The sequence below is a fragment of the Nilaparvata lugens genome, chromosome 1 (genome assembly GCF_014356525.2).
Source record: "Nilaparvata lugens isolate BPH chromosome 1, ASM1435652v1, whole genome shotgun sequence".
Classification (NCBI taxonomy): Eukaryota; Metazoa; Arthropoda; class Insecta; order Hemiptera; family Delphacidae; genus Nilaparvata; species Nilaparvata lugens.
The window spans coordinates 26683541-26711168 of NC_052504.1; the positions used below are offsets into that span (position 1 = coordinate 26683541).

General features: G+C 33.2%; 1 long non-coding RNA gene across 1 annotated transcript; it reads right to left on the minus strand.

Moving 5' to 3' along the window:
- Nucleotides 1–5769: 5769 nt before the first annotated feature.
- On the minus strand, nt 5770–19942 carry LOC120350423. The gene is made up of 4 exons (XR_005570760.1): nt 19736–19942; nt 16341–16456; nt 8164–8331; nt 5770–7026 (listed from the first exon to the last, which is right to left on the minus strand). It is a non-coding gene; the product is annotated as an uncharacterized LOC120350423 (long non-coding RNA).
- Between the last annotated feature and the right edge of the window lie 7686 nt (nt 19943–27628).

The window sequence follows — 27628 nt, forward strand, 5'->3', positions numbered from 1 at the left end:
AATCTAGAAAAAATTAAGAAGTTGAAGCAATCACTGTTGCTTTCCAGAAAAGACACCTAATATTACTACATCTGATGTGTATTACCGACAACAGAACTTTATTCCTTTTAACATTCATATTTTGTCTGATTCAACATCAGTGTTTTACACATATGATGAAAGTGTTGTTCGGAAGGGGCTGATGATGTTTGTTCTATGATGAAACATTTTGTTAATTAAATTAGTGTTAGCGAGTTCTACCTTTTGAATTACTGAAGGCCAAAGTCGTTGTCCATCTGTTTGTATGTTCTACAATAATTTGAGAAGGAATTGATCACTAAGCTTCAAATTTTGAACACATATTCTTCAAAACTTTTTACAGGTTTGTATGTTCTACAATAACTAAAGAAAGAATTTATCAAGCAGTTCCAAATTTTCAATATGTATTCTTTGAAACTTTTTACAGGTCAAGTTCGTTGGACAACAAAATTGACTCACTCTTCGTCCTTTGTCCTTTTTCAGGATATAACAAATAACATTGGAAGTGCAAAAGAAAAAAAATTGTTGTGATTCATCATTTAGTCAGCTGAAGAATTCATTGCATGCAATTACAACAGATTTTCCATTCACTCATTCATAACATCACCTGAGGTTGACTACTTCAATTACTTCAATTTGGAAATCATCATTGTTGTCACTATTAGGAATTTCATTAATCATTTCGCCACCTCAGAGCAACAATGGGACATCTACAAAGCATGCTTTTTTATAATCAGAGATCAAAGTTTTTCACTTTGGATGATCACATACTGCTCCTCAAGTATCCCCCCCTTATCAATATGCTGTCTGATAGTTCCTGAAACAGCTATTTGACCACGTATTTGTTATTTTGCCCAGCACACGAGTCTCAAAAAGTAATCAGACCCTCTGGGTTGAAGAACTCGCTCGAGAACTTTTGTATTGTTATCTTCAAAATCCGCAACTTTTAATAATACAGAGTTGGTGAAAATTATGGAAACAGCTAAATATTTCTTTTACAAGAATGACTGAGAATGACTGAAAATCACATAATAGATTATGAAACAATAACACTAAAATTAAATTGGACTCTCTCTCTCAATGACTCTCTTTAAATTTCACTCTCTTCAATAAATATTATTTTCATCACCAAAGCTCATCATTTTATGCAGGTGGAAATATAAGTGGTTCATAACAATGCAATTCACAGACCATTGCAATTACAGACTGTATTGTAATAGGTCTATAATTCCTTACATCACCTCAATCTCCAGATTTGTATATAGGTACCAAGAAACTGTTTTTGAGATCCCTGGGGAAGACACAAAGCTTCAGCAAGGCAAAGAAAAGTATGACCAGGTAAATGGCCAGAACAGGAGCACAAAACATAAGTACAGAAGGGGGTATTTCATCAGAGCCAGCTCCTCTACCAACATCCAGAGCTTCTAATCTGCGTTGAGTATTAGTTGGAGTAATGTAGCAGGGTGGAACTAACTGGTTCCAACCAAAATCAAATGTCGGTACATTAACCGTGTCCTGCACAAAAATAGATGAAAAATAATCAGGGAAGAGTTCACACTTATCAACAGGAGTTGCAGCACTTTTCAAGATTGTCAATGGATATTTGGACTGCCCTGAACTTCTGGTAGGTATTGACATCTGTGTTCCAAGAGGAATGCTCTCAAGGTCCATTTTCCGTAGATGCTCTCACATAACAGTCTATGCCTATAATAGTGGACTTTCTAGAATACTTCACCTTGGTAGTGAGGCTGCTGCAGCTGACGTTGATTTCTTTGGGATGTCCCTGGGGTTTCTCAGGAGAACTATGAAGAGATTCCTGCATGTGTGATTTTGGTCTTCCCTTTCTTGTTTATGCCCCTTGTGGCAAACTTCCATGGACCTTTTCACTTCGATATAATATTGTATGTTAACTATGATTCATTTTGTATTCTAATTTTTGTCTTTCAAACTATCCACATAGATGTTTTTCTATTATTGTGCATTATTTATCTATATATTCTTTGCTTGTATCTCTTTTTCTATGTTATTTTTATGTAAAATTGAAGTTGTACCGTTGGAAGTTGAATAAATAAATAAATAATTTAATAAATAAATAACTTCCCTCCAACTCACAATCATCAGCTTCCTTCAAGCATTTCTCTGCCAACTCACACAAAAAAACCCCTCGGTTCATTGTTCATTGATCAGAATAAAACACAAACAGGAGAAAATACAGAAGCTAGTCTGATTATCTTGTTAAATCAAGACTTATGGACTATAAAGAATATGTTAGCATTGATTTTGTGAGCACTTCCGCCCTCAAAGTTAATGTCACACTAGCGTGAGTTGACATAAGCTATAATATAGCTATATATTATATAGGTCACTAACTGAAGCGTAAGTATAAGCGTAACTGAAGATAAGTTTTTGTGTCATTCAGTTTTGTTCAAGTCAAAGAAGCGTAACAGAACATATGCTTTTGTGTCATCTCTCATCACTCGATTGTAGATATGATATTCACTTATCTTTCCAACGGCTAATGCTATGAGATAAGCGTGTGTGTCACTAAATAGACCACGAAAAGTTATTTAGATAGGTCAGATAAGCTAAAAAACGGAATTTTGTAGAAACGCTACTATGACTCTAACCCTCGAAATTCACCAGAGATTCTTCAATTCTTGGGTTTTGGCTTTTTCCAGAGTTTGCAGTATTAGCGGCTTCAAAGAATCAGTCACTTCTTCTATGCTTCCAACTGCATCGATCTCCTGCCAATAGGAGGAATCGTGGAGTAGTTGGAAGTTGTCGCTGACCCTCTCTTGGAAGTCTGTGACCTCGTAGCGTTCCCCCCCCCCCATCCGTTACGCTGACTCACCAAATCGACTCGCGATTTGAACAGACACACCAGATCGGGTCTCGGCAGACCCATCTCGGGCAGTTTACACCATTCCAAGTCCATGCCCTTTTTAGCAGCCGAGAAAGCTACACCGGAGAATGAGTACCTGTCAACAATGAGACTAGTACCATTGTAGATGGTAATTCTATATTATTAATTATAATAAAATTTTTCTGCATAGATCTGATTTTTTTCGTTCCTGAACGAAAAAGTTCCTCATATCTTTGCTGTGCAATGAACGGTTAAAAAGTGAAAATTTTGGGGGGCCCAGCTCCCTCAGGGGGGGCAGATTTCTGAAAATTGTTAAAATTGAGGTGCTTAGAAGCAGTAGAATAAAACCTTCACCCTTCCAGGTTGTGGACTGCGCTGATGAAGTCTACTTTCATAAATGAACAAAGTTTCTTTCACAGTTTTGCAACGAAAAATGTCCTATGCCGATAAGAATGATAAAAATCAACAAGAAGAACCTAATTAGTATTGAACACAATATTAATTACTCTGGGTGTTACAATAAAGATATAATTGTTCCTCCAAAGAAGAAACAAAAACGCATTGGCCTTACTGAACTGAAGAAGCAGCGATTAAATCTGCTGAATTGACTGATCTATTACATCTTACACAGTTTTTGGTCAATCCAGATACTCAGAAATTCTACAAGGAGCTACATTGTGACTATACACCGAACAATAATGGCAGTGACAATGAGTTTGTAGTTGACCCTCCCTTAGATGACGGGCGAGAATGATCAATGTCCAGTACTTTCTGAAAAAATATTATTATTCAGTCATATTTTTTACAGATTTATTACTTGATTTTTTTCAAATTACATTTTACAATAAAATAAGTTAATTCATTGAATACATTATTTAACCGATGTTTTCCATTTATGAAAAAGTTGGAAATTCACATTGAATTTAGAACTATACATTTTCTCGAAAAAAATCAAAATTGGACGCTTATCGTGACCCTTCGATTAGTAAGTATCCCAAAGGAAGGAGAATGAGCCCCCTGGTAGTTCTATGAGAAGTTTATGAAAAGAGGATGGTACAATGGTTGATTTCCAGTCAGAAGAAAGGATTTCCTATTATAAAACACAGGTAAGATTGAATTGTGACCGGCAAAATTGAATCCAGCATATTTGCTGAAATATACCTACAATACCTGGAAGAAACCAGCATTCTAAAAAACAAGTATTCTAAAAATATTATATATTGGTTCCGATATGTAGATGACGTCATAATGCTATACAAAGGCAACAGAGGACAAAGTGAGATTTTTCGAACATACATAATTTATATAAATAAAAGTACCCAATTCACATCAGAATACGAAACAAATAATAGACTGAACTTCCTGGACCTCACAATTTCAAAGAACTCAAACAACAACATATATGCTTTAACATATATAGAAAACTAACAATGTGAGACACCCTCATTCACCAAACATCAAATCCAACACAATCATGCTGCCTTTAAATCAATGCTCCAAAGACTGAACAACGTCTCCTTATCAAACACTGACTATGACACACAATTTAAAACAATAAAATAATTGGCTCACGCCGGTGGATATGAATCTAACCTAAAAAGACTACATTAAAACTCTAATGAAAGACTCCATTGAAAAAGTAAAATTATAACGAGATCCTACAAACGGTATAGCAAAAAATTCAACAGAGCTGGATATAGCATCGCATTTCAAACCAGAAATCAAATGAAAATTTCCTCACAAAAATCAAATAAATTTGAAATTTGGGAATCTACAAATCAGAATGCACAAACTGCCCTGAATATTACCTGGGACAGACGGGTATATCATTCAATAGGAGATAAGAAGAACACATCACCAATCCAGAACAATCAACCTTTGTTACATCATCTAAGAATCATCCTTATTGACAAGGATCTCACATATTGACAAGCAATGCTCATACTGCTGATCTGGCCACTAGAATAAGTACTAATCTGTTTATACTGAGAAATATGGTTAGGTATGTGCCCGATGAGATTATATTATGCATTGATATACTCACATATTTCATATGGAATAGAGCTCTGAGGTAGCTCATCATTGCAGAATATCAAGAAACTATTTGTACCACAAAAGCGTGCCATTGGGTACTTGGCGGGTCTGGAGGTTAATCATCCTTGTAGAGACTATTTTTAAAAACCCTGTTCATGTCAACAGTACCAAGCATTTTCATTCCAAAAATATATTGTTTGTTGTCAAAAATATTAACAGGTTTGTGACTCAAGCACAGATACATTCACACAACACTAGACAATGAAATGCTCTGACTGTACAACCTCATAGGCTTGCTATATTTGAAAAAAATAGTTACAAATAATGATACAAAGTTTCTGAATAAACTACCTAGTTATTTAGATCATAGGAAAATAAAATCTTAAAAATATTTAGGCCCGGGTTGCACAAATCCGGTTGAATTTAACCGTGATCAAATTCACAAGAACCAATCAGAGAAGATCTTTTTGATAAGGCGCATTAGATTTACACCACTGTAAAATGTAACTAGCCTAAGCTCTATGAGTAACATGTAAAATACTATTATTTGTTAGGTATAAGTTCAAGTTGATTCTCCTTCTGACGATATTCAATTGTATAGCTGGAAACTTTACTGCGTTGAATAAATAGAAAATATATTATATATTATATACACACATCAGAATATTAAGTTTGTTTTTGGTCCTACAAAATTTTTATTTCATATTTCTTAAATATGTGAATATTTCCTATTTTAGAGATAATAATGTGAAATATTTCTTCTAAGGTTGGTTTTGAAGCATCTAAATTTAAAAATCTACTTTGTGAAAATAATTAAGGACTGAAAATTTTGTGAAATGAACAACTACAAGACTTAACCTATTTAGGACTATGTGTAACCTTATCTAAATTTGGGAGAGGAATAGCACAAGGTAACCTCATTTTTTTCTCTCCCTATCATTTTGATTATGTACTTATTGTGTGAATCAATCAATCTAATATAAAACAACCATACAGTCATCAACAGCAATTTAAAAATATTACACATAAAAACTAAAGGAGCTGAACTCAAGACTCTAGAGCAATATGAAATCTACAAACACATGAAAACTGATACACGAGACATCCTAAACGATGAACTGAACTTCAAGTCTCATAAACTTTTTGATTCAATAATGTATTCAAATAAATCCGCTAACACCACCGATACCAACAGATCCTACCTGCCAATGAGAAAGAAATGAAGACAGCAGTTTTGAAAATGGATTTAAAACTCCAAAAGCGCTCCACACGTGAGTAGGCTAATAGTTATGTATAACTTTTATTGAAAAACATGACTGTAGAGTCGTTAAAAATAGTTCAAAAACGAATTATTAACTAGCAGTTCGTCATGGAAGGTGAAATAGATTACTAAAACCCATATCAAGATTTTTAGAGGATAAACTTATTTTTTATGATTTCGTTTCACTTAATTAATAGACCAACTTGATTTGATTTCAAAAAAGAGTTTTTTATTATTCAACTATAAAAGGCTCTCGCAGTAGTGAAAATAGTGCTAGCTAATGATTTAGATAAGAATAGTGATTCGGAGGAGGAAGAGACGGTGAAGAGATTACACACAAGAGTTAATCTGATGATAGCGACAAAGGTAAGTCAGTTTGCGATCTATGTCAAAGTTTTCTTTAGCAGTACTTTTGTTAAAAAATATTGTTTTAAACATATATAAAAACGGAGGGATTATATTCTGATCCTTTTTCCTGAAAATATATTCATATAAATATTTGGACTGAGATTACTAAGACTTAATTGAATGAAAGTGAATATAACCTTATTTTAGACTAAATTATCATATTTTCCAAATTCAATAGGGAAGCAGCTTTGGGTTAAACCTTTACAAAGATTATTGAATCATGTACGTACAAATAGGCAAACAAATAAAATAATAAAACTGATAAAACCGTTGTCTCACTCCAATCCGCTGATCTTCAACAAAATCGATGATAATCCTCATCGACTGCTGTCCAAGCTGCCAGGCTCTGCCTTCTGAGCAGAAGCAGCAACTCCCAACTGAGCTCACCGTAGTCCTGCCTGCAGTCATCAGCCATAATCAGCCTCATCCTCTTCAAACAGCACTGCAAAAATACATCAAATATTATAATAAATATATTAATATTATGTATAATTGAATTGTAATTGAAACTTGTTTATAATTGCATTATTTCAATATTATTGAATTATTCACATTCATGAAATTTTAGTGTTAGGATGAATAACATCAAGACAATGTTAAGATTGACAAATTAACTATCATTCTAATGTTTAGATAAATTCAATGTTGGACGAAATAATGTTATAGCCTACACATAAAAAGCATCAATCACTGTTGTTGATGGCTATTTGAATCGTGTTATTGTAATCTAATTCATAATTATTGAGATAGAAATTTAATAATATTCATAATTGAACGAGCGTTAGCGAGTTCTTACTTTTGACTTACTGATGGTCAAAGTCGTTGTCTGTCTGTTTGTAGGTTCTACAATAACTTTAGAAAGAATTGATCAATCAGCTTCAAATTTACACGTATTCTTCCAACGTTTTACAGCTCAAGTTCGTTGGAAAACATAATTGACTCACTCCTTCGTCCATTTTCAGGATATAAAAATAACATTGAAAGTGCATAAGAAAAAAATTGTTGTCATTTATCAGTCAGATGAAGAATTCATTGCATGCAATTAATTCAATTACTAGTTTTTCCATTCATAACATCAGCTGAGGCTATTTGAGAGCTATCACACAGAGCAATGTACTTAGAATACAGGTATTCTAGGTACCTTGACACAGACAGACAGACACATCAACAAACTGATACGGGTTGAGATATCTATGTGCGGTTTTCGTCAATCATTTTCTCTTGGAACTCTGTATTGAAATCATGTATCACATGACCACCTTCTCATTTAAAAAATAATTTGGATTCATGTTATGAGGGTCAAATATGTTGAAGCGACAGAGCAATTGATAAAAATAAAACCTATATATCTGTTTCCATAATTTTCACCAAGTCTGCATAATTAAATGTTGCGGGTTCCAAAGATTAAAATACTACAATTCATGAGCGAATTATCCAACCCAGGAGGTCAATAGTATACATGGAAATTTAATTGATAAGTTCAAGTAATTGTAAATAAATTAAAAATTACTTTGACACTTCAATCTTTGAACACTTTTTAACTATTTGGTACGAAGTGGAAACAATAACAAAAACTCACATTTGTGCCATCAACATCGACTAATTTTGCTCCTGGGAAAACATCATCCAGGGCTATCCTTCAGCCATGTCTCAAAATATGACATGAAAGATTTCATATTGGATCCTCCTTCATAGTCTCCGACACGTTTTGCACGATACATTTGTTCTCCTCTCCTTGAAAGAAAGCCTGAAAACACAAGTAGACATTTGCTATTTTACTTATTTGCATAAACAGAATATAGTTTACACAAAAATCTATGGATTTGATTGGTGTAAAACTATATTTCAAATTAAAATTATAACAACGAATATAACAACTTCGATGATGTATAACCGATGTTAGTATTGTCATAAACCATGGGTTTTGACAGCTCCTCAAGCACATCAAAATTTAAATTTATTTTCTTTTTCAATTTTCAATATTAAAATCAGGATCACCAGAAAGCCAAATTTCGCTGACTGAATGAAAAATCGCGGAGCTTCAGAGTGGTGGAACATTCCAGTCTCCCCACCAGCCGGCATTTTCATATTAGATTTTCCCACTTTTTCAATTTTTCGAGCGAGTATCTCTTGTGCCGCTCCTCCGAACACCCAGAGACTGACTAGCCAGGACCTGGACCTTCCTCTAGACCTCACCTTCCAGCCAGAACTGACGAGATGGTCATCACGAAGTGGATTGGTATCGTACTCAATTAATTTATCTATTTATTAGTAGTTATAAAGTCATTTTGTTTTTCTTTTATATGAATTTAAAAATAATGAATGAAATGTAGAGAATTTTAACAAAGAGGAAAATCCTCACAATATTAAATAAATACTTTTAAAAAATTGAAACTCTTTTTTATATAAAACTAGTCGTCAGGCTCGCTTCGCTCGCCATATCCGTCTAGCCACCGACTGGATCGTCCAAAAATGAGATCAGCGGGCTCGCTTCGCTCGACTGCATTTTTCATTTGAGCTTGCTTCATTTCATCAAAATTCAAAGTACTGAAAAAGCGCAGAAAAGCTGAGAAAAACGTTGGGAAAACGCTGATTTTGGGCGTATCTTTGATGAAATATTAAAGTCACCTCATCACAAAATTTTTAGACCCTAGCTAAACCTCTGTACCAAATTTGAACATTTTCTGTCTATTACTTGATGAAAGAACTGAGAAAACGCAAAAAACCGCTAATTTTGGGCGTATCTTTGGCGTTATTTCAAATTCTTTCTAACACAACATTATTACACCATAGCTTAGCTTCTGTACTAAATTTGAACAATTTCTGTTCATTTGTTTTCGATAGATCTGAGAAAAGCAAAAAAAAACGCTAATTTTGGGCGTATCTTTGACGTTATTGCAAATTCCTTCTAACACAACATTATTCTACCAAGCGATACCAAGAAAAACAAATCTTCGCGATGTTTCCAATTTTATCATAAAAGTTAAATTTCCTTTTAATCATTCAACCATGAAGCTTTTCTATTACTACTAGGATATCGGGGATGATATTCTACATCCAATTCTGACGTTGAATTGGAAATTTTAGAAAGTTGCAATTTTACACGATTCGGCAACCCTGTAGTTTCTTCGGATGGAGGGCCAAGTCTCAACTTATTTTACACAAACTATAGGAGGAGAACAATAAAAAGTCTCCATTCCTAACTCATGTGCTCAGGGGATGAGGGTGGTTGCATTTTTCAGTGTTTTGCTTGCACGCTCATATCTTGAGAACAATGCGTTCATCTCACATAACTAAAATGTAATTTTAGTGAAATTTGTTGCAGCAATGAAAATTTCACCCCCTACATTGAAGCTGCTATAACAATGGAAGGAAAACTTGGAATAGTGAAATAATACATCATTTCAAAGAGAATTCAATGCTCTACAAACTTAAGATAAGCATCAGTTTTTATGATGCATTGTTGGTGAGTTATAAGCCCTGAAAGGGCAAAACATTGGATAAAAACCTGTTATTTTAACAATTACACACCTTTAAGAGCGAATATCTCGGGTAGTGATGTAAAATTCCCGGGAATTAAGATCGAGGAAATATTCCCAGGGAATTTAAGGGAAATATTCCCAAAAATCATGAATTCCCGGAATTTATGAAAACTTAAGGAAATTTATGATTTCTTTCATAGAAAATTACCGAAAAATACGTTTTTTGTTAAACAAGGTCTCAATTACCAGTTATACAGGGTGATTCATAATTATGGTAAAATAATTTAATACGTGATAGTAGAGGTAAAAGTAAGAAAAAACGTTCTTATAAACATATATCCACAAACACTTCATTAGCAAGATATACAGAGTGAAAGATTTTGCCTGGAATTCAGTTCCTCTGGTGAAATACACCAATGCTGAATTGTTTGGGGACTAGTTTTTGAAAAACTTATGCTGGATTCATATGGAAAAATATCTGAAAATTGAATAAAACTAGTCTGGAAGCTGTAGTGTGAGTAGTTTTTGAGAAAAAAGTTGAAAAATGCAAAAAATCCAAGTAGAAAAACACAGACTTCTACGTTTGATGCCCAATAACTTTCTTTAATGACCAGTAAACAAATAATTTTTCGCAATAAAAATTGTAGAGAATTTAATTCTGAAAAGAATGATGTGAGCTGTGTGAACTGAATTCGAATAAATGTTGGATAAAATGTATTCTTATGTAGTACATTACACCACAAAAATTTGCTGTTTTATGAGGAGAGAACTAATAACTCATAGGTTGTAGCTGATTGCAAATAGAACATGGATTTTAATAACAGCTGTTCCAAAACAGCTGATTTATTTTGTTTTAAATGAGAAAATATTTAAAAGAAATTATCAGCTGAAAATTATTTTCAGAAATATTTTAGCTCACTGTTGAACAAAAAAACAAACTGTAAGTTAGGCCTACTGTACCCTCGCTGTGTTTTTTGTTTAATCTAACCAGTTATGTGTAACCATTTCACTTTGCTTTTGTGTAAGTGTTAACTTTTCAAAAAATTGCAGGTAATTTTAGACATTATTCAGACTCCGAATTAGCTGACATGCATTTAATGTATGGAATGGGACACTACTGTAACAGTACTGGAGCAAGACGTTTGTATCAAGAGAACTTTCCTAACCGAGTGTGTCCAAGTTCAAGGTTTTTTGCCACTATTCATCAACGTCTGTCTGAAACAGATTCTTTGATATCCAAAGAGCACATTTATGCAGGCAGACCCCGATCTACTATGACTGTTGAGTAAGAAGAACAAGTTCTTAATGAAATTTATGAAGATCCAGAGAAGAGCACAAGAGAATTGTCAGTGCAGTTTAATGTCAATCAATCTATTATTTGAAGGATACTAAAAGAGCAACAATTACATCCATACCACCTCCAGAAAGTTCATACTCTATTGCCACGAGACTGTATTCCCCGTGCTGGTATTTGCCGATGGTTTTTAGTAAAACTTGTTTACCCAAACTTTTTAACAACCGTTTTATTTACCAACGAGGCACACTCTACAAGAACAGCTATCGTTAACGTCCACAACCAACATATTTGGGCAGCTGAGAATCCTCATGCCATCAATCCTAATCTTCCACAACATCAGTTTTCAGTAAACATTTGGGCAGGAATCATAGGAGATCATCTACTTCTGTTTGAGCTTCCTCCCAGGCTTAATGGCATAATCTACTAGTCTTTTGGTATAAGTTTAATGTCATTTAGATATGCTACTTTCATATAAAAAACTCTTAATAAAAAAACGAATATTTTATTTGCAATCAGCTACAACTTATGAGTTATTAATTATTAGTTCTCTCCTCATAAAACAGCCAATTTTTGTGGTGTAATGTACTACATAAGAATACATTTTATTCAACTTTTATTTAAATTCAGTTTACACAGCTTACATAGTTCTTTCCAGAATTAAATTCTCTACAATTTTTATTGCGAAAAATTATTTGTTTACTGGTCATTAAAGAAAGTTATTGGGCATCAAACGTAGAAGTCTGTGTTTTTCTACTTAGATTTTTTGTATATTTCAACTTTTTTCTCAAAAACTACTCACAGTACAGCATCCAAACTAGTTTTATTCAATTTTTCAGATATTTTTCCATATGAATCCAGCTTAAGTTTTTCAAAAACTAGTCCCCAAACAATTCATCATCGGTGTATTTCACCAGAGGAACTAAATTCCCGGCGAAATCTTTCACCCTGTATAGCTCGCTAATGAAGCGTTTATGGATATATGTTTATAAGAACTTTTTTCTTATTTTTACCTCTACTATCACGTATTAGATTATTTTACCATAATTAAGAATCACCCTGTATAACAGATTTATGTAAGAAATATAAAGATGAATAACTTATAAATTGTAGTAAGTTCAAAGAAAACAGTAATTTGAAGTTCATAGACTGAAAGGAGAAATGAGCACTCAACAAATCCATTCAATTGCACCACTATTAACATGCTACTTTCATGCATTACAAGTTGAATAAGATTTTTTTTACTTACTAATAAATGCCTTTAAATCACTTTTTGTGTATTTGAGAAGTTGATATTGTGGTAATTATTCATATTGAATGAAAAAGACTAAGAAATTATCAAAAAACCACAGATTTATTGATACTTAGAAAGACTGGTTTCGGTTATTACACCATTGTCAATCTCTGATAAACTAAATCTAAATACAAGAGCAGCAGAATTTATACTAGTAGGCGAGTACTGCTATTGGTCAAGAGCATGAACGCCTGCCATTGGCCCAGCTAGACAGTCTCCTCCCACTCAACGGTGTGACAAAATGGCGTCTTAAGCAACAGAATCGCCATGATAACAAAATTTACTTTCAGTAAAAAATAAGAACCAAGAAAACAAGTGTTAATAAAACAAATATGTAAATGGAAAAACTATTTACTAATGTATGCTTACAATTTTATGATAAAACTTAATTCGTAGTGTTGTATTGGTTGAAATGAATCTGGTCATTTAAACTATACTAGGAATTCTCCTTAATTACTCTTGTTATTTCTAAAGCCTCCAGAATATTCAAAGATCTGCCCTTTGTTATTATCATGTAACATATAAAATAAATATATCATGTAACATTATCATGTATCATATAACTCAACATTATCCTTAACTGTGAACTTGTTTGTCATCAAATATCAAATAAATGTCATCAAATGTTCTGCAAAGTTAGATTCCCCATTTTGTTTATTCCAATCTCTGATGTGTTCTTTAATTCTACTTTTGGAACTTCTACCAGTTTGGCCCACATAACAAGCATTACAATCACCACATTTAAGTTTGCACACCCCACTTTTATCCCAAATATCAATTTTGTCTTTACTCCAGCTAAATAGACTATTTAAAATCGGTTTGGTCTTGAAAGCAACATGAAATCCATTCCTCTTCAATTCCCTATCTATCCTGAGAAATAGGATGACAAGAATGAAAAGGAATGATAACATCAGTATGGGTTGGTTGGTTTTCTGAAAATAGAAAACTTGTGCAAACCAGTGCTATGATCTATTCTTAAATCTAGAAAATTCAATACACAATCCTGTTCTACTGTTCACTGTAGAGGTAGCACAGGATTGTGTATTGAATTTTCTAGATTTAAGAATATATCATAGCACTGGTTTTCACAAGTTTTCTATTTTCAGAAAACCAACCCATACTGATGTTATCATTCCTCTTCATTCTTGTCATCCTATTTCTCACAAACTTGCTGCTATCAATAGCATGGTCTATAGAGCACTAACAATACCTATGAGCCATCATGATTTTGATATTGAGATCACTAAAATTAAACAGATAGCTGTTACAAATGGGTATGAAGAAAGTATGGTGGACAGATTAATGAGTAAAACTAATAGACAAATTTCAAACAATTCCAGCGTTGTAGGCTCAAACTGTGAGGAGAAGACTTGGATAACAATCCCATATTTAGGCCTTGTATCTGATAAGATAGGTAGGGAATTGAAGAGGAATGGATTTCATGTTGCTTTCAAGACTAATAACACAGGGGGTAGGAGTGAGGACTTATGTGGGAGTGAGGTGATATGTTTATCACCTTACTACCCTTAGAAGAGCTACGGGGTCAAAAATTGTGTTCCAAAATTTCCCCTCTATAATCTTTCATTGACTGGACTATACGAGTATTTAAATGACAGTGAGTGAGTGAGCAAAAACAGGCTCAAATAATGATGATTTATTGATTATATAAATGTAAAATGTGGCTGAGCTTGATCAATATCAAATAGAATGATGATTTATTGATTGTATTGATGTAAAATATGAGTGGGACTGTGGAGAATTCGTAAAAGTGTGAAATTATACATCAAATTGAAGAGAATTTGATGCTCTATAAGCTTATAATCAGCATGGATTTTTGCAATCGATTTTTTAAAAGTTATAATAGCAATAATAGAAAAAAATTGGTGGCAAACGTGTTTTTTTAATGTCACACCTTCAAGAGTGGATATCTCGAGAACTAGAAGAGATATAAAAAAGTTGTGGGATGAGTATTGTAGGAAATTAAGTAAGCTATAATTTGTTATATAACAGTCAAGTCCTTCGGATACACAGTTTTTCAGTTTTATGCGAGAAATCAAAAAATGAAAATTATAGACGAATTAGCTTACTGAGCTCTCTATCCAAAATAATGGAAAACTTTCAAGAGCCCAAGTTGTGAAATTCTTCGATTTTAATAAAATAATAGAGGAATTTCAATTTGGATTCCAAAGTAACAGAAGTACCGATGACGCCCTAGATAAAGTTATCTAACGCCGGCGTTAGTTATCTGACACGACGTCAGATCTACTGAATAAGGTAGAAAATAATACTAAATGAATAATAAAAAGACTCTTGGGCCAATTGGGGAATTAATTCCGAACATCATAAATAACATGCTCCATATGCCCCAAACATCATAAATAACATTCCGAATATAGTCCAGTCACAAGGTACTTTTTGTTGGAAAAAACTGTTGAACGTGTAAAATGTTTCATGCAATAATTCTGGAGTATTGGACATCCTGAATACAAAAATATAGCCATAGAGCTTTTTACACAATGCCCCAAAACCATGGATTTTCTGTTCCTTTTGCATTTCTTTGAGATTTTCGCCGCATCAAGCCATCGGTCAGAAAAAAATCACTCCCGTCTTTCTTTAGATGATAAAATTTCGAATAAAGTGCTAAACATATTAAACATATTGCTAAATAGTTTAAACTATAGGCTATATAATATTTTCGGTCACATAATTCTGCAACCTTCAGTTTTAATTAGGTGGGAACTAGAGCTAGCCTGCTTCTGGGGCCCGTTTCACAAAGGTACAAGTAGGTTACAAGTCTTGTTGCCAACCATGGTTTTGGAGAACAGCTGATTACAAGCGTTTCACAAAAGCATAATTGTAAACTTGTAGTTACAATAAATTTCTACAAGTTTACAAGAAGTGATTTGCTTGTTACAAACAAGTGTTTCACAAAGATTTTCATTGTAGCCAACAATTTTTGTCGAAATTACTTGTTCGTAACTATGAAATTTCTACCGAAATGGAAAGCTATGTAAAGGATTTACAAGTGATCATTAAAATAATTTTAAATATTCAATAAATATTTTTAATAATCAAAAATGCCCTATATTCCTCTAAAATTCATTATTTGGAAATATATGCATCAGGAAATTAAATTTAATAAATTTCCAAAATAGTTATTAATGTGTTACCTCATAGGTTATGTGTACTATAGTATATATACACAGTATATATACTATATATAGTAAATTTACTATATATATATACAGAGTACATATACTGTGTAGGTTACAAATTCTGCAATAAATGAAGTAGACTGTACAAAAAACATTATATTGATTTCAAATATTTTCAAAGTAATTATTGAAAAGTACAAGTAACCTTTATAAAGGATGAAAAAGAGAAATCATCATGAAGATATATTTACTAGATTATATTTACTATTGAAGTACTTGTAGACTTGTAAAATTGTAAACTTGTAGACCATACATTTTTGTGAAACGTGAGTACTTGTAAACTTGTAACTACAAGTACTTGTTCGTAACCATGGTTGGTAACAATACTTGTACCTTTGTGAAATAGGCCCCTGGTGGCGAACATCTAAATGTCACTGACTTTTCATATTTTCTGCCACATTATGTTGTACATATTAAATGTAACATGTGTTGATGAGTATATTATAATTATGTATGCTGTTGTGGATTAACCTGTACTTGTGTTCAAATTGTTCGCACTGGGACCGCCGCCAAACAGTCATGGGAAGTGAGTAAACTGCGCTCATCCATCAGACTGCTTATCCTCTCCCAGACTATGTGAGCCCACCCTGAAAAACATGATGGAGGCACCTGCATTTAATTGTTGGAAAAATTATGTCACCAATTTTATGTTTATCATAGACTGATAAAGTTGAGCGCAAACTCCTGTCACATAAAAAGCCAAGAGATTAATGAAAACTTATGTAAATTTAGATTATTCTTTTTAGTCGGCTGGGAAACGTTGGTTTTCACATTACACAATGAAGCACACTGCCGGTAATTCATGGATACTTGATATTTGAGTTGGTGATTTTACTAAAACTTTTATTGTGTTACATTCTTATTTTCTTTTGAATTTCCATCCATGATGATTGTACTTTCAAACGGAGCTTGGTTTCCAGATATTTACTTATAGAAATTGCTTTCAAGGACATTTTTATCAATGCATGGTCAACGTCATATAAAAAATGTCAAACACACAAAATTAAAATAGTTTAGTAAATAAGTTGTGGAGAAAGTACGAGTAACACTACTATACAATAGAAAAACAGTAAAATACAGTTGACACCAGAAAGATCTATAACAGATTCTGGCAAGCAATCATAACTGTATATAACCCGCTTTTTCAAGATCGTGCAAATTGCAGTTGCTCAGTTCTTAGGTGATTTTTGTGCCTCGTGTTGTAATTCTTCATTATTATAGACTGGCCACCAACGATACTATGTGATGAGCGATATGCATGTCTGACAACATTTCTCAAGAACACACTAACGCTACGATGTTTAGCCTACATCAGTCGAAAATACTTATTTTATGTTTCTCACATAAAATAAACCGCTGCACAATCACAAATGATAATGATACAAGAATAATTTGAACTTAAAATAGAACAGCGACGAAATAAGCGATGAAGAATCGTAGACACAAGAACCCAACCTCAAATTGACGGCCAGGATTGTCAAGACGACTAAGGTGTTGCACCCTTCAGTCTACCAGTACTACCTAGTCACGGGTTCGAATCCCGGCGCTGGGAATGGGCGTTTGATCACCTTATCAAATCACCACTTCCAACTATCCACGGACAAGCGGAAAGCTGATGTGGGCATCATTCGCGATAGAAAAAAGTGGTAGGCAGCCATTCTTTTCTTCTCCATTCGGTCCAACTTGAAGGCCCAGGACGCAATTCAACTGAAGAAAGGCCTTACAAGTGGAATTGATTGAAAAATTATTTAATGATTTGCGTGTCTACTTACGTGATTGAAGCCAATGGCCGTATCCACCAGTAATGATTAGCTACTGCCAGAATAGTTTGAATGCCATCCACATGCAACTTCTGACACTAATGGGTTTGTCTCCCTAAAAAAACACGAGTGTCTACAACTGGTGCTTTTGTCACAAAAAACCTTCGAACCAAGGCACCAGAAGGCCAAAAATCAGCATTGAACAATTTATCTACAGATTCGGTAGGAACTATAATCTTAAATGATTTATAATTTTCAAACTTTGTTCGAAGTTCAATGCATTCAATTTTATTCTCTCTATCAGTCAAAATTTTTTACCGAGTCGATAGATTCACTTTTATTAATTCTAGATGGAAAAATTTCACTAGTAGGCCTATCTTTAATCTTTTCATTAATGCTAAGTCCGGTATCTTTTCCAGTACATAGAACCGCATCATGGGTTAAACACTTATTTACCGGGTTTAATGTCGATATTTTACGTTTTACATTTACGATTTTACCAGGATGTAACTCTCTTTTCTCAGATTTAAAATTCGAAATGGATTTTAATTTTATCCCAACTCTATCACTAATATAGTAGGAAACGTTTGAATAATCACGAAGCTGCACGTTTAGCTTAGCAGTATACAACTTGCTTGTTGTGGGCTTTGATGACGAAAACTTGGAAACTTTCTACAATTTTAACCCTAGGTATCATTTAAATTTGCATACTTCTCACTTATTTCGTTTAATTTATCTAAAATTTTGTTGAATTGAATATCTTTTTGACTTTCACGCTGTGGTTTTTCATGCTTTGAGATCATGTTCTTAACCTTAAAATTGCACTCGTTACAATACCATGAAATTTTTTCACCTAGGTCATGTTACGGTAATTATTTATGGGTAACTTTGCACATTTCATATGATTACAACAAAACCGAATTCAATTGCCATATTCAATTAAATAAAGTACGGTAGAATATGCATGTAGACTTTGTATAAGTTAGCCTACTTATTACCTACAAAAACAGAGAAAAAATAAACAATTCGGCACAAACATGAAATCACAACTAATTTGTAGCATACTTTCAAATTTTGATAGGCCTACAAGTTGTATTACCTTGATAATCCATCCAAGTTGTTACCCTAATCTATTATTGGATTTTGCTAAACTGTACCTACCTGATGTAGCCTAAAATCAATTACGGACATTACGATATTCTATTGATTTTCGTTATTCTCAACAAACCAAACCGACCGGCAGTTGTTTTGTAAAAAAGTACAGTTAATCATCTATTTCATTTTAAGAGTGAAATTCTATGACGAATTTTGAACACCTATCATATAATATGCCTTTAACATTTACCCCTACCCCTCTTACTGCAATATTTATTTCAAGCAAAAAGTTAATAAAAAAGATTCCCATGCTGAAGTCTTATGCTAGCCACTAACGGAAGTACATGCCTAATAAACATGCATGTTTATCATGCGGCATGCGCGCACACACACTATCATGTCATAATGCAAGTTTTGTCATCAGCAAAATGCTTCTAAAATAAACAAATAATAACAATAATTAAGCCACTGGAAAATTACAAAATTATAAAAGAGATAATATTATCAAACTCAAATAGAGCAGCAAAGAAAAAATAAACAAGAAAAAATCGGAGATACAAAAGCCTCACCTCAAAGGATTTGATTTGATGACGATAAAATTGTTTAATGAAATATATTTAATATAGAAATGACTGACAATAAAAAGTACAATACGCTATGGTAGCTTATGTACTGCGCGTGGTTCTACGGTCTACCAACAAGCAGGATGATTCTTTTGTTGAAAATGGAAATTAGATTGTCAAACTCCCTGAAATTATTCTAAAATGCAACTTACGTTTTAAACTGTCATTATTGTAGCCGTTTTGCAACTATTGGAAGGTACACCGGAAAGTTAGCCTAGAGTTTACCAAAATCATTTTTCTATAAAAAAAAACAAATAATTCCGAATGGTTTTAGCATAGTAAATAGAATATATATGGTATATTTTCATAGAATAACAAATAGGAAATAGAATATATTTATGGTATATTTTTATAGAACAATAGGTCTAACTCAAGTTACTATACATACCATTTTAAAGTCATTTCCAGGAATAGTTGTTTCCTCTTATTATAGGCCAATTTACTCATTTGCACTTTCTATTGGGCTATTGTTTTTGTTCAAGGTGTTAATTAAATTGTAATGTGACTTTCAATAATGTAATTACTTTATTTTAATCTTGAAGTATAAAACAAAACATGCATCAACATCAACCGTCATGAAACTGAACATGTGAAACTGTGTGTGTGTTTAATCAGTGTTGCCAATGTCAATAGATAAATAATTATGCGGAATCAACCCAAAAACATGGAATTTATTATGAACTGAAATCCTCTGGAAAATCCCCGGTAGTAAAATGATGATTTCTCTTGATTTTAAATGGTTATTGAATGTGAATGTTTTTAGGATTTTATGAATTTTTCTGACCCTGCCCCTGCAACACATTTTCAAGTGAAAACTTTCCGTAAAGAGATCAGCCATTTTACGAGTTAATCGAAAAGAATACTTCAAGTTAGTTTATAGTGAGGTCCACGTTATAATGGCAGTGAAGAGAAAAACGTTCTCAAGTCTCTCAATTTTGCCATTGATTGTACACAGCTGTTACTCAATTCATCCCATTAAATTTGATTCAATAATAATTATCATTTCCTTGGTAAAATAATCAATTTAATGTCAAATTAATCAATAAAATAAATTTTTTCAAAATTTGATTCAAAAATTTGCTTCCATAACTAAGATTAGATTTTTATTTTTATAAAAACCGGAAATGGCGGCACATTTAAAAAGCTGTGATAGACCAATCTGAATTTCAAAACAACATAAATTAAGTTATTTGGTAGGTATTCTATTCCAATTTCCAATTTCTTTTAAAAATGATAGAAAAATAGAAACCCTTTTTAAATAAATAATTTCAATAGAAATAATTCTGAATAACCTTTCAATATTATTTATACCGGTACGAGTAGGTCTATCCTAAACGTGTAGGCTATCTGAAGCATGGATGAAGTCTATATAGGATGGTTAGTTATCAACTTTTAAAATGTCATTTCAGGTATATTAATTTGTTTTTCTCATAAATTATGGTAATGTCTGATAATTATTCCATTGTTCCAAAAATACATTTTAAATCAATTATACCACTTATGAACCAAAGTATGTTGATAGAATGAAGAAAAAAATGGTGGCTGAGTTACTTTTGTACAGTCACTGTCAAAAGTAGAAATAAAATATTGTGGCAAACTGAAAACATTGCAAAGCTAGAGAGAGATAGCGCTATCTGTTTTGTTGTATGATAGTAAAGGACAGCAACAGTATTGTCAATCGTACACTGCCATTATAATGTGGATCTCACTATAGTGTGAGTTATTCTTGTTGGGTTTCTGGTTGATGCAGCAAAGTCTCTTCGAAACTGACTATAGTAGTTTCTGTGAACAGTAGACCTCACACAGTATTCTCATCTACAATTTAGTATCTGATGTCACCCTGTTCTAGATGATTCAGTTGAATCGCAATTAACAGTTGAATCATAATTTACTTTTTAACTGTTATTTGTTTTCTCCAAGATCAAAAACTCACTTATATTAATAAACTCAGTTCACGTTTGAATTTGTATCCCATGTGATTTATCAAGTTCTGTGATAATCTTTCCATCTGAAAAAATATTTCTTAACTATTTTAGAATTATTTTCTTCAATCAAGAATATTATAATTTCTTCAGCATTATTTAGTTCATTTAAATTGTTTGTTCAATCACCCATTTAATTTGTTCTTTGAATGTGAGAATATTGATACTGATGGGCACGCATCATATAAATATTGAAACCCCACCTCATAGAAATAGACACGGCCAGATATATGTGTATCATGCAATGAATAATCCACTTCTCAGCTGATTGATTATGAGTAATTCTATAGTCTGAATGATCCTATCTTCAAGTAGATTATATATAGTTATATATCAGAATAGGGAGGAATTTCTTTTCTTTACATATTTTCCTTAAAATGCAAAATTCAAAAATACCTTGTGTATACATCGACGTGCAGTTGAAAAAGAAACATTCCTGCCAAATCTCATCGAATTCTATCAAAGCGTTTGACCGTAATCGCGTTACATACAGACAGATAAAAGAAAATCCGAGTTGAAACATAGACCTCACTAAGTTCGGTCAAATATTGATATTAGTTGGATGATTACTGTTACAAACTCAACCATCTATGGTGAGGTCCACGTCATAATGGCAGTGGAGAAAGATAGGAGAAAAACGTTACTGATCCTCTGTCTTGTCATTGCCTTCTATAGACGGTAGCTGATAAAGGTGAATATTATTATAACTTTGTTGAGGTTTCTTGATGTAACGGGTTGAATGATTTGGCCATTATATTATTTACACTGCCATTATAATATTTTCTCTCATAAATTGGGCCATTATATTAAATTTTGAGTTCCAGATATTTCCAATTCCGCGGTCCCATATTAACTTTTCATTCTCGTTTAAAATGAACAACTATATTTTATCAAGCAATAAATCATATTTTTAAATAATTTCATATATTCCAGTCACTATAGTGTGGTCCACGTTATAATGGCAGTGAATAAAGATAGAAGAATAGCGATGCTGATTCTCTGCATTAACGAATTATATTTCTACACTGTCAAAAACATAACTGTCATCGGTGTGGACCTAGAAAAGGATAGTACCACCGTCTTTGTCGAATGATAGACAAGAATAGCAAAACCAAAGTTGATCAAATACTATCATTATAACGTGGACCTTTATATACCTATACATTGGTGCATGCAATTTACATTGTAGTTCTGTTTTTTTAATATATTATTTGGGTACATGAGAGAAGTCCAGAACCAATTTCTTCATGCAAAATTTCTTTGTGCTATATACAGAGTGGCCCAAAAACAACGTATTTTCGGCACCTTTTCCAGTTTTCAGCTATTTCTGCCAAATCTCGTAATCGGACAGAAAAATTTGCTCTTGCCTTTTTTTAGATTATGAAATTCTGTATATATGAGATCATACGAAACTCTTTATCTCCAATGAGTACTGAGTTTTGATTTTTCAAAAATGAGTGAAATTTGAAGAAAAAAATCAATTTTGATGAATTATAGTTTTTGATCAACAATATCTTCCGATTGTTACCATTTAGATGTATAATTCAAAATCCCTCTGGGCGTATTTTGAGCTCTAAAATCTGAGATCAGGTAGAACGCTCTATCTTATATAGATTTCCAGGTACACCTGACAACAATGATCCTTGTATTATGAAAAACACCTAATTTTCAGCTTCAACCATCATCACCAACTACATTGTCCTCACATTGATATCCTCACAATGACATAGCTTCATGAGACTATGTTCTATGAGAATCACCCGTTAGATGCACTTTATTCCATTATTTCCTAGTGGGGAGGCACGCTTAAGGAAGCTTCAGGATCAAAATTTGAAACTCTCATAACTCTTGACAGAATGCTCAGATTCCATCGTACTACACTTCATTCTTCTCGGCTCGTCAAGGCAGTCAAAAATCATGCATCATAAGTCAAATTCGGTCGAAAAATGGAAAATCTATTGTTGAGTGTACTTAAGTCCATATTCCAATACACAAAAAATGGCCAATAGAGCGCTCTAGCTGATCTCAGATTGTAGAGCACAAAAATACGCCCAGAGGGATTTTGAATTATACATCTAAATGGTGTGAAGCTCTTCTTGGGGAATTACTATCGCCGCCAAGGTAAGGTCAACACACGTATAACGAATCTTGTACTGAGTCACCAGTATTGAGGTTAGGAATTTGAAAATGCGTGCGTGGACGCTAAGTGAACACCAGACTGACTGAGTCACTACAAGATTTGATACAATCGTCTGAATCGCGGGAGGCATAAACACTCGCTCACCCTTGATTCTTCTTATGACTGATTGTATAATGATCGGTCGCTAAACACTGAGTACAGATATCTTAAAACTATTACCTGTGATGAAACAGCATATAGAATCATACAGGTCGAGCAAAAACCCTGATGTAGATAATCTACAGGACTGCGTCTCTAATAAGTTCCAAGGATTAAGATAGGGTACTAAGGACCAGAGATCGTTCGGAATATACTTTGAGAGCAGAGTCTTGTCGGGCCTTATGCTCTATTGTAGGAAATTATATTATCTCCAGCTGCATCTGCCATATAGTCGAAAAATTCGCTCCCAAGCCGAGGTTGGTCACAGATAGAAGCTGATATATGAGCAGGTAAGGACAGAGAATAGGTAATCTCGATCTGACCCCACACACTGCATCCACTTAGATCTGTTCCAATATCCAGGTTGAATCAATTATTTCAATGATTGTACTTGATCGGTTCTTGATAATATAGAACGTGTCAGACACAATAATTGACAGGCTCAAGAAATAATCAAACTCAGAAGACGAATTGACAAAGTCGAAATATAATATGTACCTATAAAATAAAATTCTATATCAGATAAAATCTAGGATCTTAATGATTATAAGCGCTGGTTGGCGTGGCCATTACTTTAACGAAGAAAATTTGATATTTTCTGCACTTTATTTCGTTTTGAAGCAAAGATTGGGGCCCCAAAACATAACAACTCACGTGATCCTCTTGGCGGTCGTGGTTCCTTTAGATCAAATTTTGTATGATGGTGGCTGTCCAGGCTTCGGTCTTAGCACGTGTGGAGTTTTAATTAAATATTTCCTTCACCAATTAAATCAGGGAATAATTGAATTTGACTTTCTAGAACAATCAATTGATGATAATTTTACAAAATAATAGATAAATTAGCCTAGATATTGGCTCACAGATAAAAAATACAAAAATCGAATAAAATTCACAAATAGGTTTTGGTAACTTTTTAACAAGGTTAATGGTGAAGATTTTAAAAGGGAGGTGTCTTGCCTTCTTCTAAGCCTTCAGCTAGAACCTTTTTCTTGGAATCACTGTGTAATTAGTTTGCATGAAATTCACCATTGGTAGAAGATTATGACGTAGGCATGACGTCAGTGGCAAGCAGTAAAATATAATTCCTTTGATTACAATAATAACTTAATTTGTATATTTTGTAAATTGCTAATTCTCTATATACAGTTCCCCTATACAGTGTACATGCACTAGCATATATGATAAGGCAAGTTTGCTGGCTGATAACAGATTAATATATGATGCTTTCAAACGATCATCCCTTTTGGTGCCATTTCTATGACATATGATTGGCTTAGACTTTCCAAAGAGATTCATTCACCATGTGACTCAGTTGAAACAATAATTTATAATTTAATATTTCTATAAAATTCTTATTATATTCGAAACTGTTATACTTAATTTTTGCTGCTCTTATCAATGATACAATATTCATGCTATGACCTTGTTCGTTACTACAACATTCAACATTATAATGTAATTTCGTGAGTAATAAATAATTTTAACAATAATACATTTTATTTTTTTATTGAAATTCTTTATCCTTTTTCAATAGTTCTTAATTTTAGAAATAATATTATAGCTTGCATAAAAACCTGGCATGACATTTATAATATTGAGTCAGTCAGCTGTGTCTGAGCTGTCACAAAACATCTGATCCATTGTAAACAAAAGTGTAACTGCCAAAAAGTTCAATGAGCAATTCATAAATGGTTTGTACTTAATTGGCAAAATAATTATAATTTTACTAAATAATTCTTTGAAAAAAATGTGTAGTACAAAACAGTACTCTTATCTTATACTCAGCTGTTGATAAGGGTGCCTTATTGCTCGGGTGCTAACTGTTTATTTGGCAAACCTTCTATTTTATAAGGGTAATTATAATTTTTCTAGTTAATTCTCTCTTTTCATGAGATTTACTCGAAAGATTCATCACAATGGTAATAATTGGAAGATATTGTTGATCAAGAGCTAAAACTCATCAGGAATTTTTCTTCAAATTTCACTCATTTTCCAAAATCATAACTCAGTACTCATTGGATATAGAGAGTCCCAAATGATCTCATTTTATTCAGAATTTTATAATCTAAAAAAAGCGGTAGCTAATTTTCTTGTCCGATTACGATATTTGGCAGAAATAGCTGAAAACTGGAAAAGGAGCCGATATACGAGGTTTTTGGACCACTCTGTATATGGCACAAGAAAATTTTACATGAAGAAATTGGTTCTGGACTTCTCTTATGTACCCAAATAATATATTAAAAAATCAGAACTGCAATATAAATTGCAAGCACACCCCCTTTTTTATGTCTATACTAGCTGGCCCGGCGAACTTCGTACCGCCAAACAGTTAATGCATCTCATGACAAACTTTAGCTGGATGCACACCTGAGGAGGCGCGATGCGGCATTTTGCATCAGGTGCTTTTTGCTTATTTGTTTGAATGGAAGAACTCACACTCACTGATTCGGACATGGCATGTAACAGTGTGATAAGGCAATCTCCATAAGATCAACACTTTGTATCACCAAGCCGCGCCTCCTCAGGTGTGCTTAGTCTTTGCTTAATCTGATGCACTATATTTTTATGAAAATTATCCATCAATCAGTATTTTATATCTCAATATGGACTTCCTATGTGCTAGTTGTACAACAGTTTGTATTTTTAGATATATAGTTGAATGCCTCTTGCTGGGGAATTGAATGGTATATCTCCTTGCTGCTGATTTTCCCGTGCATATTCTAAATTTACAGCATTCCGAGTTCTACGACCAAAGTTTGGACGTCATTCGCACCGCGGCATTATTTCATTTCATTATTCATAAACAATAGATTCAATGCAGGTAAAAACAACAATAGTACGCCCAAAACTGCTCTTAACCTTAATTTGGAATACACGGTCTAGAGGTTATGTAAATAATAACTTAATTCACACACTATTTTGAGTCCAAAAAATGTATGTACTACAATATTTTTGGATTTTTCAGATTAATTAATTTCAAAATATAAATACAAACCAAAATCTTCCTTCACAATCACAAAAAATATTAAAAATTTCACTTAAATCCATAAATTAAACTCATGTTAAAATTTTAACATGTTAAAATTATTATTAGAATTGAAATTTTGTGAATCAGTAGAAAGAAAGAAAATGGAAAAACAGATCTACCGATGGCTGTTGGATGACGCGATGATTATAACAGCTGATTTTTATTTCTGTGTGAGGCCAGCTCACAAATCTTCTCCACGAGGATTACATGTAAACTTTGAAGGACCGTAGGAAAGAGTCCTGAAGTCGGATTATAAATTTGATAGACCAAAAACAATCCTTGATGCGGATTTTATATCATGTTAAAATTTCAACTCAATCGGTGCAGTACTTTTGGAGTTTTTGAAGCGTACACAAACCAACATAGCATTTTTATATATATAGAAGAAGATTGACTGGACTAATAGTGAATTCACATAATTAAGATTAAATATAGTTTGTTAATTAATTATTATTAATTCTACATCGTCAAAATACGATTAAGCAACATAGCAAAACGAGAAAGAGGTAGCGCTATCCGCTTTGTTGAATGATAGACAAGGATAGCAATACCATTGCCAATCAAAAACTGTCATTATAACGTGGACCTCACTAAAGCAAATAAGCTATCACTAAAACAAGGCAAGGCGAGAAAGAGATATAGTGAGGTTCACGTTATAATGACAGTATATATCTTGTTAATTAATTATTAATTTACATTGTTGAAAGACGATCTGGCAACAAGGCAAGGCGAGAAAGAGATATAGTGAGGTTCACGTTATAGCCTAATGACAGTATTTGATTAACATTGATGTTGCTATCCTTGTCTATTATTTGACAAAGCAGGTAGTACTATCATTTTCTAGCTCCGCAACGATGCCAACTCTGTTTTTAACAATGTAGAAATATAATTAATTAAGGCAGCGTTTGATTTGCAATGGTACTGCTACTCTTG